Below are 14365 nucleotides of genomic sequence, written 5' to 3' on the forward strand. Positions count from 1 at the left end.
GATCGAGATCCATTTCTTTGTGATTAGATTCATCTTGCTCTTTCATCAAGCTTCCTCTCTTTTCACTAATCCTGCAAAACATTCAAATGTAATCTTATCACATCATGTATAAAGAATCAACGAATAGGAACTTAATGGAGTTAGATAGTGGATTTTACCTGAAGCACAACCATACTCTTTGACTCTCCCATCTTCTGGACTCTTCAGGCTCTTAAGGCAGGCTTGTATCCAACGCCCTTTCTCTTGGCAACAAACGCAGGTCGGTTCTCCTAGAACGTCCTCGGAAGCATGGTTGGTTGACTTTCCCAACAAATACGCTCCATTGCTTTGCCAAATCATTTCTGATTCAGCAGCAATGAGCATGTAAGTTGGGTCAATGAGGTTTTTATCATGATCCATCATATAATACTTTCTTTTGAACTCATTATATGATTCAGGGGGTGACTGCAAAACCCAGTTCACAGCCAACTTATCAGGGAACGACCCACCCAACATTATCAACCTATCGATGTGTGATTTCATTCCTAGAACGTGGCACACACGGGTTTACCATCTTCATGTTTCATTTCCAATAGGGCTTTAGTGACATTGAACCTTTCAATTCTTCGATCTTGTGGGTTAGGGAGAATGATTGGAGGAGGAGGAGTAAGTGAAGCATGATTTCTTGTTCCCCGATCGAATCGTGGAATATCATCTTCGTGTGGAAAGCTTGTTCCACGGGATTTGGGACGACCATAGTTGTCGAACTTTGACATCTAGAAAACGGGAGAAAACAAATTCAAGTAGTTGATTGATGAAGTCCTTAATGAATCACCCAAATGAGATATTAAGGCTAGGACCCAACACAATACGCTACAAGCTAGAAAAGGGATGTCGTAATCTAGTTGCAGAATATTTGAAGGTAAGTGAATGACGATTCACTAATTTCCACCATAAAAAAAAACGAAAAAGAAATTTAAGTTTTAAATTTATGAAAACACCTAGATCCTTTGAGATTCATTGAACATTTCAACGGCATATTTAAATCTCGATATGCCCCTCTAGTTTGTGATAGGGATACGGAGGATCACAAAGCGGGTGTGAATAACCATGCAAACTTACATGGTGGCCTCACATGTTACAGTCACCTATTTGATGTGCCGGTAAACCACATACGCTCCACCGAACTATGACAAACATTGAGTCACCCTTTGCCACCTTTGCTTAGAACCATTTAGTGTGCCGGTAAACCACACACGCTCCACTAACGTCTTCGCAAGGGCACAAAGTGTAATTTCATGGAATTGCATCAATTCACTTTTGCCTAAAGTAACTAAGATTGGGAATTTGTAAAACATTTAGTTACTTTTGTACTTCATTATACTTATAATGGAAGGTTTCTGTCCTATCCTGCCCGTTCGGCTAACGACCCTCCACTAGTCAAGAGTGCGGTGGGTAAGAGTGGATACCCATTCAATCGCCATTTTATATGCAATTTCCTTAAACACCCCTTATAGACCAGCTTCGTGAATGAGGCCTAGTAACGGTAAGACTGACTTTTACTCATACATATATATAATGTTAGATTTTTAATATTATATATAGTATAGGGTGTATTTTACACTTTTAAAATACTAGGTGGTCAAATTTAACAATTATGCCTTTAATTCAATTAAATTGTAAGCCAAAACTTTTATGGATTTATTAAATCTCTTTTAATTATACAACTTAATTAATTAATAAAACCATGAGGGGTGATTTGAACTTTTCAAAACAATACTAGGGTTTTAGAATTTAACATTCCTAAATTAAACCTTTAATCAACTTATAAATTCCAAAACTTGAGGGTAAGTTTTGAAACATTTCAAAACATTAGGGTTTAGAATTTAAATGTACATCAAAATTAAACTTTTAATCAAAATTTAAATTCCAAAACTTGAGGAAAATTTTTGAAACCTTTTCAAAACATTAGGTTTTCAACTATTTATATTTCAAAACAAAACTTTTGAGTTCAAATTTAAACTATAAAACCTAAAGGGGTAAAATTGAAATTTTTCATAACACAAGGATCAAATAACAAATAATATAAATTAAACAATTAATTTCATCATTATCTATATTTGACCTAATTTCAATTTCTTGCAAAATAAGTTACCCAATTAATACAAATAATCCAACTTTAATCATATAAGGAACTTATTATCTAATCAATTGGTAATTATCTTTTGTTTAATCAATGATATACTCATAAATAATATAAAATCGGATTTTAATGATCTAAAACAGATAAGGCAAGTATCCATGAGTAAAATAGCAAGAAATCCCGAAAATAGCTCCATCTGACGCTCAAACTCGTTGAGTACCACACTGGACTCGCTGAGTTGAGGCCTACTCGTCGAGTACATTGTGGTACTCGCCGAGTTCATCAGGCAGATAGGCCAAAAAACGATTTTGCAACTTGAACAAACATACACGACATCAATACAATAGAAACCTATCAAGGCTCTGATACCACTGAGGGGTTTTAGTCATAAGAACATCCTATGTGCTCATACAAACCCTAATGCTTGGATCTAGGTTTCTCTATTGTACATGCAATTCATCCAAGACTTTAAACCCTAGATCTAGTATATGATAATCAATATAACATATGAGTAAGGTTTTAGATCATACCTTGATTGTTATGTAGCAATAACAATCTCAAATCCTCCTTGTAATGACTTTAGAAAGCTTAGAGTCACAAATGTCACTCCTCTAATGGTTCACAAACACCAAGAGCAAGAGGATGAAGAAGAGAAGAGAAGGAGGCTGCCCAAAACGTGTAGAAACCCTAATCAAATAGTTCACCACGTTTTCGAGCCATAAGGGTCCTTTAAATAGTGAGGCTATTAGGGTTATCTAACAAGGAAACCCTAATTTGGATGCTAAAGCCCTAAGCAACCCATGGACTCCTTCCTTAACAAGCCTTGGACGATTTCTAATGGGCTTCCCCATAGAATTCATCCAACCTTATATTATAAGGTAATCCATAGCCCAATTGCAATTATCTTATAATTACAATTCCAGTCCCTTAAGTTTAATTAATCTCTTTTAGCCACAAACTTAATTCTTATTAATTCTTGACTAATATTAATTAAACAATATGATTTCTCCTTTAATATATTATTTTCATAATATATTAATAAATCATATTTAATCCTTTCTCTCCATTATTCATCCTATCAAGTTGCTTTGGTGAAGGCAACCCAAAAGGACCATGCACCACCGGGTCAAGTACATACCAAAATAGTTATGGACTTAGACATTAATCCAGCAACAGGTAGTGTCTCCAGATCTTTATAGCAAACACAACCGCTCCTAATTCGACGTCGTGTGTGGTGTAGTTAACTTCGTGTGTCTTCAGCTGTCTTGAGGCATAGGCGATGACCTTACCTCGTTGCATCAGAACACAACCGAGCCCCTAATTGGACGCATCGCAGTATACCACAAAAACTTCTATCTCTTTGGAGGGGATAGTATCGGGGCGGTGCATAAGGCTCGTTTTAGGGTTTGGAATGCCTTCTCTTGTTTCTATCCCCAATCAAAGGCCATGCCTTTCTGGGTCAATGTTGTAAGGGGTTTCGTGATTCGAGAGAAATTCTGTATGAACCTGCAGTAATAGCCAGTGAGGCCTAGAAATTGATGAATTTTTGTAGGCGTCTTTGGTGCTGACCAGTTCTCAATAGCTTTAATCTTGGATGGGTCCATGTGGATCCCTTCTTCGCTAACCACATGACCTAAGAATTCGACTCTTCGGATCCAAAATTCGCACTTAGAGAACTTCGCGTATAGCCTCTCAGATCGTAGGGTTTCTAGGACTCGTCGTAATTCATTTGGGCCATAATTCATTTGGGCTATAGCTGCGGTTTACAGCTGTCTGAAACATCACTGGATCGAACTGCGAAGAAGGAGGTGGTGGAGGTGGAGTTTGAGTCACAGGTCTGCCTCTGTTCGGGCGCTTGCGGGGAGGCATCTTTTACTGAAAGTTTATAGAGGTGATGACAGTAGTAAGAATCAATTGCAAACATGATGAGAGTGTTTCATGGACTAAATCGACATAGTCCAACTATCAGATAGAGTCATAGCAACAGAGTAAGGAAAACACGAGAGTATAAACTTTCCCTATGGAGTAGGTAACTGCCAATATTACTGGTATTAATGATGTAATATGAGTTCGGGAAAAGTGACCTAACAGTAGGTCTTACATCAAACCATAAGGGAAAACGTTGGCAGCCTAGGAGCCGAGATAAGGTACTTTCAGAGTTAGAAATGTTTATAGAACAGTGCTCTACCAAGCATAGAAAAGAGAAGGCTATTCCTAAAACAAAAGCGGAAGATAAGTTGACATCTTCTATTGCCGACGGGTATCCCTTGGGTGAATCCTAAGATCAGCCAGTTGACGTACAACTTCTTGAAGGTGTCGTTCCTGTGCTCTCTGACGCGCTCGGAGTTCCCTGACTTCAGCTCAGGATGCAGCTACTTGTTGCTTTAGAGCCTCATTCGTCCTCCAAGTCCTATCCATGGCTTCTTCCAGCTGGCGGATACGGACAGTGTTAAGGTTAGAGTTGGCATCAATTTCCACAACTCTGCCGATAGTTGCATGACCTTGCTCGACGTTCCTAGCAATCCTCCGGACCATCACGGGTACGGCTCGATCAGCCGAGCCACCCTCGCTTATGTTGTAAAAGCTTCGGTCTCCGTTGAAAGGTACGGGCCGACCCTGTTCATCGCTCCATCGATCCAAGGTTGTTACCCACATGGGAGTGGGACCTTGGAATGCTGGACGGGGGTTGGGGTTTGGAGCTATAGGGGGTAGGTGTTGACTTCGGGTTCGGAGTCGGAGCTATCCGAAAAGCCTTCTGCACGGTGATCGTCCAAAGGGATCGGGTGATCATCTTCCGACTCTTCATCGAGCCATCCTCCAATTCCTTGGTTTGGATAGTACGGATCGCCAGGATGGTGGAAGCCAGCCATGCTATCTACGCAAGAATGGGGGAAAGAAGAGTTAATAGACGTACTAATCTAGGATACTTATAAGATGATTGTTGTTAGTCCACCCAATACCCGCATAATGCATACCAATTACATGTAATCGAGACAGGATAAACCTTCGTATAAGTGATCCTAACTCTAAATCGACAACCAAACAAGGAACAGGAAGTAAAGCAAAGATCGCATATTCTAAGTCTATAGCTATAACGCCCACAGATCCGGGCTAGTCAATTTAGAGGCAATAGGGGTCGAAAACAACTTTTCAACAAAAAGATTATTTAGAATAAATAATCTTAACCAAGTTCTAGAATATGTTACAAGGTTTCCGTACATATAAAGAATGCCGAAATCCGAGTTATAACGAAGAAGTTATGATCCGTCGATGTTTCGCGTCGGAACCGGCACGACACCGGGAAGCGTAAATAGTGAATTTATGATAGAGTGAGATTTAGACTTAGCGCTCTAAACGAAAGTCGTAGAGTATGTTAAACTAAGAACATCGATAAAAAGAACGCCCAAATCTGACTTCGTATTAAGAAGTTATGATTTTTCGAAGTTTCGGATTAGAAGTGTACAGGCCGAAATTCGAATGTTAGATCGATCGATTTTTAGCCGACACGACCTAAACGAGAATCGAAGATCTCATTAAGAGTAACGTAACGAGAGAAAGATGGGCGAAAACGGATGTCGGACGAAGAAGTTATGAGGATTTAACGGACCAATCCTGTCCCGGCCTGTTAATAATATAAAATTTAAAATCGAGTCCAAATTAGCCAACGAAGTCTAAACGAAAGTTGTAGAGTACGTTCCCACCTTCGCGTGGATATAAAGAACGTCCAATACGGAGCTCATACGCGAAAGTTACGAATTTTTAAAGCTGAAGCATGAAATTGCGAAGTCTATTGCTAAATTGATGACGTGGCAGCACCACAACCGTCCGATGATGGTCTCAAAAGTCGCTTCGGATTGCGACACGCCACCCCTCGCATACGCCCCGCGTCCGAAGGCATTACGCCCCGCATTCCGACCCTTGTGCGGTTCCGAGAAGAGCCACGATGACCCAGCAGCGAAGCAACACGTGTTGTACGATGCGAGAGTACCCCCAGCGTACCGAGGCCTCGCAGGCTATAAAAAGGCAGCAAGGGCAGCCTCATTCTTCACCCATTTTTCACTTCTCTCTCTACAAACTTTCTCTATCTAAGTGCTATAAACCCCCCTAAGCCCTAGTTAAACCCCGTAGCTCCCGAGGGAAGCCCTGAGGCTCCCGGAGTCCCGAGAAAAAGAGCCTTTCGGTTTCGAAACGCCGCTCCAATTAAGTTCCGGTTTCGGATAAAATTCGTTATAAGTGTGCTACAGTTACGCAATTTTTAATATAGCTTTCAAATAATTATAGGAATGTTATTAGGTCCTTAAAATAATTATTTGGGCTATTATTATGAGTTATATTGAGTGTTATTAACGCTTAATAATAGTCAAACTAATTAATTTGTTGCGGTTATCGTTAGACTAAACCCTAGTGGTATTGATACTAGGTTTTATCATAGGAAAATCGTTTTAGGAGTATCGAAGCGTTGTCCGAGTGCTGAGTCATCACCTGTCAGGTGAGTGCATGGTCCCCTTCAACTTACACATAGATATGAAGTATTTACTACGTGCTATGTGTGCATATTGTCTGTTTACTTGCTGTCTATGCTCGGTGAAGATTTTATACATGTCTTAAATGATTTAAACTGTATATATATTTTATATCTACGAAAATGTTGGGGTAAGACATGGGTAGATGTAATAAATGAAATATGAGTTAGATGATGAGTTTAGAGGTAAAATAGACCGTGAGGTGAGGGTGAGAGGTGGACGATGTAAGAAGCCTTTTTCCTAAATGATGGCCCCGTCATGCAGCAGAGTATGGATGACAACCACGGACTTCTAGACAGTCCAGTGGAACACTAGCAGGCTCGCAACCTGTAGGTGTTGTGAACGACGTGTTCACTGGTGTACTCTAAAAACCCATTGATATGTATTGTGAGTGGACTCTCGAAAACGATATTGTCAATAAAACCCGGCAGAAGTGCCTAAAGGACTCTACCGGCAGAAGCGCCTAATAGAGAACCTCATAACCCCGGCAGATGCGCCTAAAGGACTATTTCGGCAGATGCGCCCCATAGAGAATGTCACAATTTTGGTAGTTGCGCCCTAGTGACAGAACTAGCAGATTGTGCTTGACAGATGTGTCATTTACAACGATGGAATTCATACCTATTCCTTAGGATACTCCTTAGGAATGAATGAACAAGAAATAGCTGATTCTTAGGGTAGATCCTTAAAAATAAAGAAGATAATGGGGATGGGTAATTGGGTTAACTGTTCGATGATTAAACATAATAATTATATTATTGTGGGTTGAAAACCCTATGTACTCACCAGGTTTCCCAACCTGACCCACTCAGTTTATTTATATCATAGGTGACGGTATGAAGTGACATTACACTGAGAGATTTAAAGAGATGTAGATCACTAGTGTAAATAATTGTAAGTTCTGTTTATGCTTATGTTTCTATATTAACGATGACATCCCAAACGTTTTAAAATGAAATAAATACGTTTCTTCAAAAATGTTTTAATAACGTATTTATCATGTTTTTCTGGGAACAAATTCTGCAACATTTTTATTAAAAGAAGTACTCTGATTTTTATAAAGCATAAACAAAATCGGTCTTTTCTGGCCGTGAAAATGGGGATGTCACAGTTGGTATCAGAGCATTAGTTTAAGCAAACTAGGAATATGGATTTATTTCTAGACTTAAACTTAGAATGCTAAGCGATGATTGTGAGGTGTGAGCACTAGCTTATTTTATGAATTATGCCTAAAATGTTTTTATGTGCTAAATGCTTTGTGCATGATATACTGTAGTTGTTCGGATCTATGGTCTATTGCCAACCGGATCTGAAAACCTTATATGTTTAGGATTCTAAGCGTACAACTACGATGTTAGAACTAGCATATAAACGTTTTGGAGTGATAAGGATGATTTAAATGTCAATCCTAAGTAAAGGTCTAGATTCACCTTATTCGGTGTATAGATCAAGATGGCAAGAACCCGTAACGGAAACCTAAATGCAAATGGGAACCGAAACCAAACTCCAGTGATTGAGCAAATACCGGTTGTAGTAGCCGCTGCTGAGCCAATAACAATGGCCGGAGTGCAAGCAATGATCCAGGCGATGTTGGATCGTCAAATGGAGGAAACTAGAAGTTTTCTCCTGGAAAATCGAGAGGAAGCGACCATTCAGATCGAACAGCCCGAGTTGAACGAAGGGCAGACTGAGGAAGGAAACTACAGTGGGACTGTTGGTCAAGTCAACCCACCAATAGTTCGATAAAACAACCAAGATGACGAAGTCGAGAGGAATGGATGCAAGTACAAGGATTTTCTGACTTGCAAGACATCGACTTTCACTGGAAAGGAGGATCCGATCGGGATCATGGATTGGATCTCGGATATGGAATTAGCTTTCATGACGTGCGGTTGCAAGGGAAAACAACAGACCACATTTGCAGTGCGTCAGTTTCGAGGAGGCGTTATACGTTGGTGGAATACGTTGGGGAAGACTCTGAGCCCCAATGAGCCCTTGCAACTGACATGGGAAGAATTTCTGGTGCAATTCAAATGTAGGTACTGCTCAGCCCAAAATCTGCTCGAGCTAGAAAACCAATTCCTTACCTTGAAGAAAGGAAGCATGTCTGTTGATGAATACACCAACAAATTCACAGATAAGATGGAGTTCACCTTACTTCTTGTTCTGGATGAGCTGACGAAAGTTGACAAGTATGCAAAAGGACTTCCACGGGGAGTACGCGGTGTAAGTGCGTCAGGCACCTACTTTGGAGGCAGCTATCTGGGCTGCCAAGTCGGTTGAGGAGATGATCAAGGGAAGAGCCGCCAACAAGACCGAGGTTGGCGAAAAGAGGAAGTTTGAGGGGTCTTCGAAGCCCGATGAGAGAAGCAAGTCCAGTACAAGGAAGTTTAGAGGAGGAGGGAGTGAAGAAAGATGGTGCAAGAAGTGCAAAAAGAAACACTCTGGAAAATGCGGTGAGGAGGTGACTTGTTTCAAGTGTGGGAAGCATGGGCATTATGCCAACGAGTGTAAATTCAACAAAAGGGTGTGTTACGAATGTAACGAGGAAGGGCACTTCAAGCAAGATTGCCCAAAGAGAGAAGGGGCTACAAAGCCAAATGTGCCGCCAACACCAAAGGCAAGAGCATTTCAAATGATCCTTGACGAAGCAGCTGACGATGCAAGGAATCAGGAGTAAGGATGGATATATATATATAGATCGAGTTATGAAGAAGCCATATAGATAGTGTCATATGATGTAGCCTATTAAAGGCATAATCTAGGGTGAACTTGAACACCCATGTAATCGTTTCAAGTAATAGAATAAAAAACTTCATTTTGATATTTGATGTGTTAAGTTGTTATGTGATGGTGACTTGGAAAACTGCGGGGAAATACTTGGGATGAGTATGAGTAGGTGTGAATGGTAGTAGAGGCCTATACTAGCGGAAGCACAGGACTCACACTTGGATTAGGGAAAGTCACAAGGTTACCAAGAAGATAGTAATTGATTTCATTTTATTCAAGAATGTCGTTACCATTGTTTCGGTAATGACTAAGAAGATTGTTGTTATCCCGACCCTAGTGTTCATATCACATTGATTCTGACTACGATGAGTAGGTTACGTGGTTCAGAGAACCAAATTTGATGTAGCGTCCGACTTAAACCAAACAATTGAAATCGAAGCGATCAATAGAAGTATCGCGCTCGTTGTTAAAGAAGTTGGTGGCTAGAAATGCTACATGTTAAAATGTGATTATATCACATTAGACCATGAAGGAAGGCATATTCCTTTCTGGAATTTGTCTCTAAGAGACCTAAGTCTAAGCATTGCAACATACAATGATAGGTCATTAGAATATGACACATCGATCAATAGTAGTAGTAAAAGAACTTATCTCAAGTTCGTATCCAGTGAGGATCGAAGTTGTGACTTGAAGGTCATAATTTGGAGTCTAGCCTGAGGTAGAGAGCAAGTGCAGGATCGAGTACTGCTTACAGTCAATGAGTCTAAGAGATAGACTTGAAGGAATATTGAAGTTATAATTATTACCTAGGATGAATAGATGACGTATGGAGTCATTATACGAGCCGTGTTTCGTTGATGATTGTGGGACGTAATCATCCTAAGGGGGAGATAATTGTAAGGCCCGCAAATCCAGGCTAGTCAATTTAGAGCCAATAGGGGTTGAAAACGACTTTTCGACAAAAAGATTATTTAGAATAAATAATCTTAACCAAGTTGTAGAATATGTCACAAGGTTTCCGTACATATAAAGAACGCCGAAATCCGAGTTATAACGAAGAAGTTATGACCCGTCGAAGTTTCGCATCGGAACCGGCACGACACTGGGAAGCGTAAATAGTGAATTTACGATAGAGCGAGATTTAGCCTTAGCTCTCTAAACGAAAGTCTTAGAGTATGTTAAACTAAGAACATCAATAAAAAGAATGCCCAAATCTGACTTCGTATGAAGAAGTTATGATTTTTCGAAGTTTCGGATTAGAAGTGTATAGCCCGAAATTTGAATGTTAGATCGAGCAGTTTTTAGCCGACACGACCTAAACGAGAATCGAAGATCTCGTTAAGATTAGCGTAACGAGAGAAAGATGGGCGAAAACGGACGTCGGACGAAGAAGTTATGAGGATTTAACGGACCAATCCTGTCCCGGCCTGTTAATAATATAAACTTTAAAATCGAATCAAAATTAGCCAACGAAGTCTAAACGAAAGTTGTAGAGTACGTTCCCACCTTCGCGTGGATATAAAGAACGTAGAAAATGGAGCTTGTGCGCGAAAGTTACGAATTTTTAAAGCTGAAGCATGAAATTGCGAAGTCTGTTGCTAAATCGATGACGTGGCAGCACCACAACCGTCCGATGATGGTCCCAAAAGTCGCTTCGGATTGCGACACGCCACCCCTCGCATACGCCCCGCGTCCGAAGGCATTACGCCCCGCATTCCAACCCTTGTGCGGTTCCGAGAAGAGCCACAATGACCCAGCAGCGAAGCAACACGTGTTGTACGATGCGAGAGTACGCCCAGCGTACCGAGGCCTCGCAGGCTATAAAAAGGTAGCGAGGGCAGCCTCATTCTTCACCCATTTTTCACTTCTCTCTCTACAAACTTTCTCTATCTAAGTGCTATAAACCCCCCTAAGCCCTAGTTAAACCCCGTAGCTCCTGAGGGAAGCCCTGAGGCTCCTGGAGTCCCGAGAAAAAGAGCCTTTCGGTTTCGAAACGCCGCTCCAATTAAGTTCCGGTTTTGGATAAAATTCGTTGTAAGTGTGCTACAGTTACGCAATTTTTAATATAGCTTTCAAATAATTATAGGAATGTTATTAGGTCCTTAAAATAATTATTTGGGCTATTATTATGAGTAATATTGAGTGTTATTAACGCTTAATAATAGTCAAACTAATTAATTTGTTGCGGTTATCGTTAGACTAAACCCTAGTGGTATTGATACTAGGTTTTATCGTAGGAAAATCGTTTTAGGAGTATCGAAGCGCTGTCCGAGTGTTGAGTTATCACCTTTCAAGTGAGTGCATGTTCCCCTTCAACTTACACATAGATATGAAGTATTTACTACGTGCTATGTGTGCATATTGTCTGTTTACTTGCTGTCTATGCTCGGTGAACGATTTTATACATGTTTTAAATGATTTAAACTGTATATATATTTTATATCTACGAAAATGTTGGGGTAAGACATGGGTAGATGTAATAGATGAAATATGAGTTGGATGATGAGTTGAGAAGTAAAATAGACCGTGAGGTGAGGGTGAGAGGTGGACGATGTGAGAAGCCTTTTTCCCAAATGATGGCCCCGTTATTCAGCAGAGTATGGATGACAACCACCGACTATTCTTGACAGTCCAGTGGAACACTTGCAAGGCTCGCAACCTGTAGGTGTTGTGAACGACGTGTTCACTGGTGTACTCTAAAAACCCATTGATATATATTGCGAGTGGACTCTCAAAAACGATATTGTCAATAAAACCCGGCAGAAGCACCTAAAGGACTCTACCGGAAGAAGTGCCTAATAGAGAACCTCATAACCCCTGCAGATGCGCCTAAAGGACTATTTCGGCAGATGCGCCCCATAGAAAATGTCACAATTTTGGTAGTTGCGCCCTAGTGATAGAACTAGCAGATTATGCTTGACGGATGTGTCATTTACAACGATGGAATTCATACCTATTCCTTAGGATACTCCTTAGGAATGAATGAACAAGAAATAGCTGATTCTTAGGGTAGATCCTTAAGAATAAAGAAGATAATGGGGATGGGTAATTGGGTTAACTGTTTGATGATTAAACATAATAATTATATTATTGTGGGTTGAAAACCCTATGTACTCACCAGGTTTCCCAACCTGACCCACTCAGTTTATTTATATCACAGATGACGATATGAAGTGACATTACACTGAGAGATTTAAAGAGATGTAGATCACTAGTGTAAATAATTGTAAGTTCTGTTTATGCCTATGTTTCTATATTAACGATGACATCCGAAACGTTTTAATATGAAATAAATACGTTTCTTCGAAAATGCTTTAATAACGTATTTATCATGTTTTTCTTGGAACAAATTCCGCAATATTTTTATTAAAAGAAGTACTCTGATTTTTATAAAGCATAAACAAAATTGGTCTTTTTTGGCCGTGAAAATGGGGATGTCACAATAGTGTCTTAATCACATGTAACCATAGGGTATCCACTTAGCAACTATTGCCCTACTAGCAACGACCCTTTTAGTTCTCACATGTGTAAATCACAGAATTGCAGAATACTCTTATAGTATTCTTGTTCTAATGGTCTTATGGTAGTGTTGGTAAGTTTTTAGACTTGTTGCAACATCACAACCACTCTTAGGCACATGCTAGTCACTCCTAGGAACATGTAGTTGATAAGGCTACATTCACCTAGATTTGACTATATATCTCTAAGCCTAACTGTGTTGTTCAACAATCTTATTACTTTTATTCTGTTCTAATATGATACTGACCCCTTTGTATTATATATATATATATATATATATATATATATATATATACTTAGTTAAATATCTTATTATTTAAAAGTATATATATTCTTGGTCAGAGTGTTTTAATCCAAATGTGTTTATAGTTCGTATATCTTTTATGGGTTGATATACTTGATTTACTATAAACAATGCTCTAATACCAATCTGTCACACCCCAAAACCGAGAACAGCGGAATACGTTCTAGGATGGAGGACGTCATGTATAGTATCACAACAATTCATAATATTAAAAACAAGCAACAACATCCATAGCATTAATATAGTAATTGTAATACAAGTGTGTTCTGTACAGTTTGTTAGACACCAAAAAGTATAACCAAAATAAAGAGGAGTCTTGTATGTGCTCCGTCTTCTCAAAAGCTGCATCTATACCTATCTACTGATGACCTGAGAATACAAGTTATTTTGAAAACGAGTATGAACATAACGATGGTGAGTTCATAAGCATTTTGTGTCATTACTTGTATAAAATTGTTTAAATCGTGTAATATAAAAGTTGTTATCAATTTGAAAATAGTATGAATCTCTAGAAAATCCTATATTTTCCAGTAAAAGTACTCTTCTACCAAGACTTGGTTACTTGTAGGTTTGATCCTTTGAGTATGTAAGCGTTTTCCCAATGAGACTCTCAGTTATAAAAATATAGTTTTAGACTTCATTCATGTACAGTAAATGGGAAGATAATGTTTTATTCCAGCAGTGTTACTGCCGGCTGAAGGAACTGCAGACTCTAGGTAGTGATAAGTATATAATACACCTCGGGGAGTCGGTTTTACCTTTATTTCTTAATTTGTTAATTTAGGGATCCGAATGTGAATTCATATGTAACCACGCGGATAGGCGATCGAATGTCTAATGACCCTCCAGGTCACACATAGTGTGGTAACATTTTGTCATCCCTGGGCCTAGTCGGCTCGGACTGTAGCTAGCAGCTGGGATGTGGGAGTGTCTGTCCTATATAGATCTATACACATAGTGCCCGCTCTCCCTCCAGGAGACTATCGTTACACGGTGAAGGCGCAGTGAAGTGTCGTATAGAGGGATAGTGTGTCACATTCTGTTTTAGTATATTCTCTTGTATTAGTGTATAGTGTACTTCTCGGTATCATGTATTTAGTGTTCTCTTGTCTAGTATATATTATTCTTCTCGGTATCATGTATTTAGTGTTCTCTTGTCTAGTATAT

The sequence above is a fragment of the Lactuca serriola genome, chromosome 5 (assembly GCF_051521515.1).
Source record: "Lactuca serriola cultivar US96UC23 chromosome 5, Lser_US96UC23_V15, whole genome shotgun sequence".
NCBI lineage: Eukaryota > Viridiplantae > Streptophyta > Magnoliopsida > Asterales > Asteraceae > Lactuca > Lactuca serriola.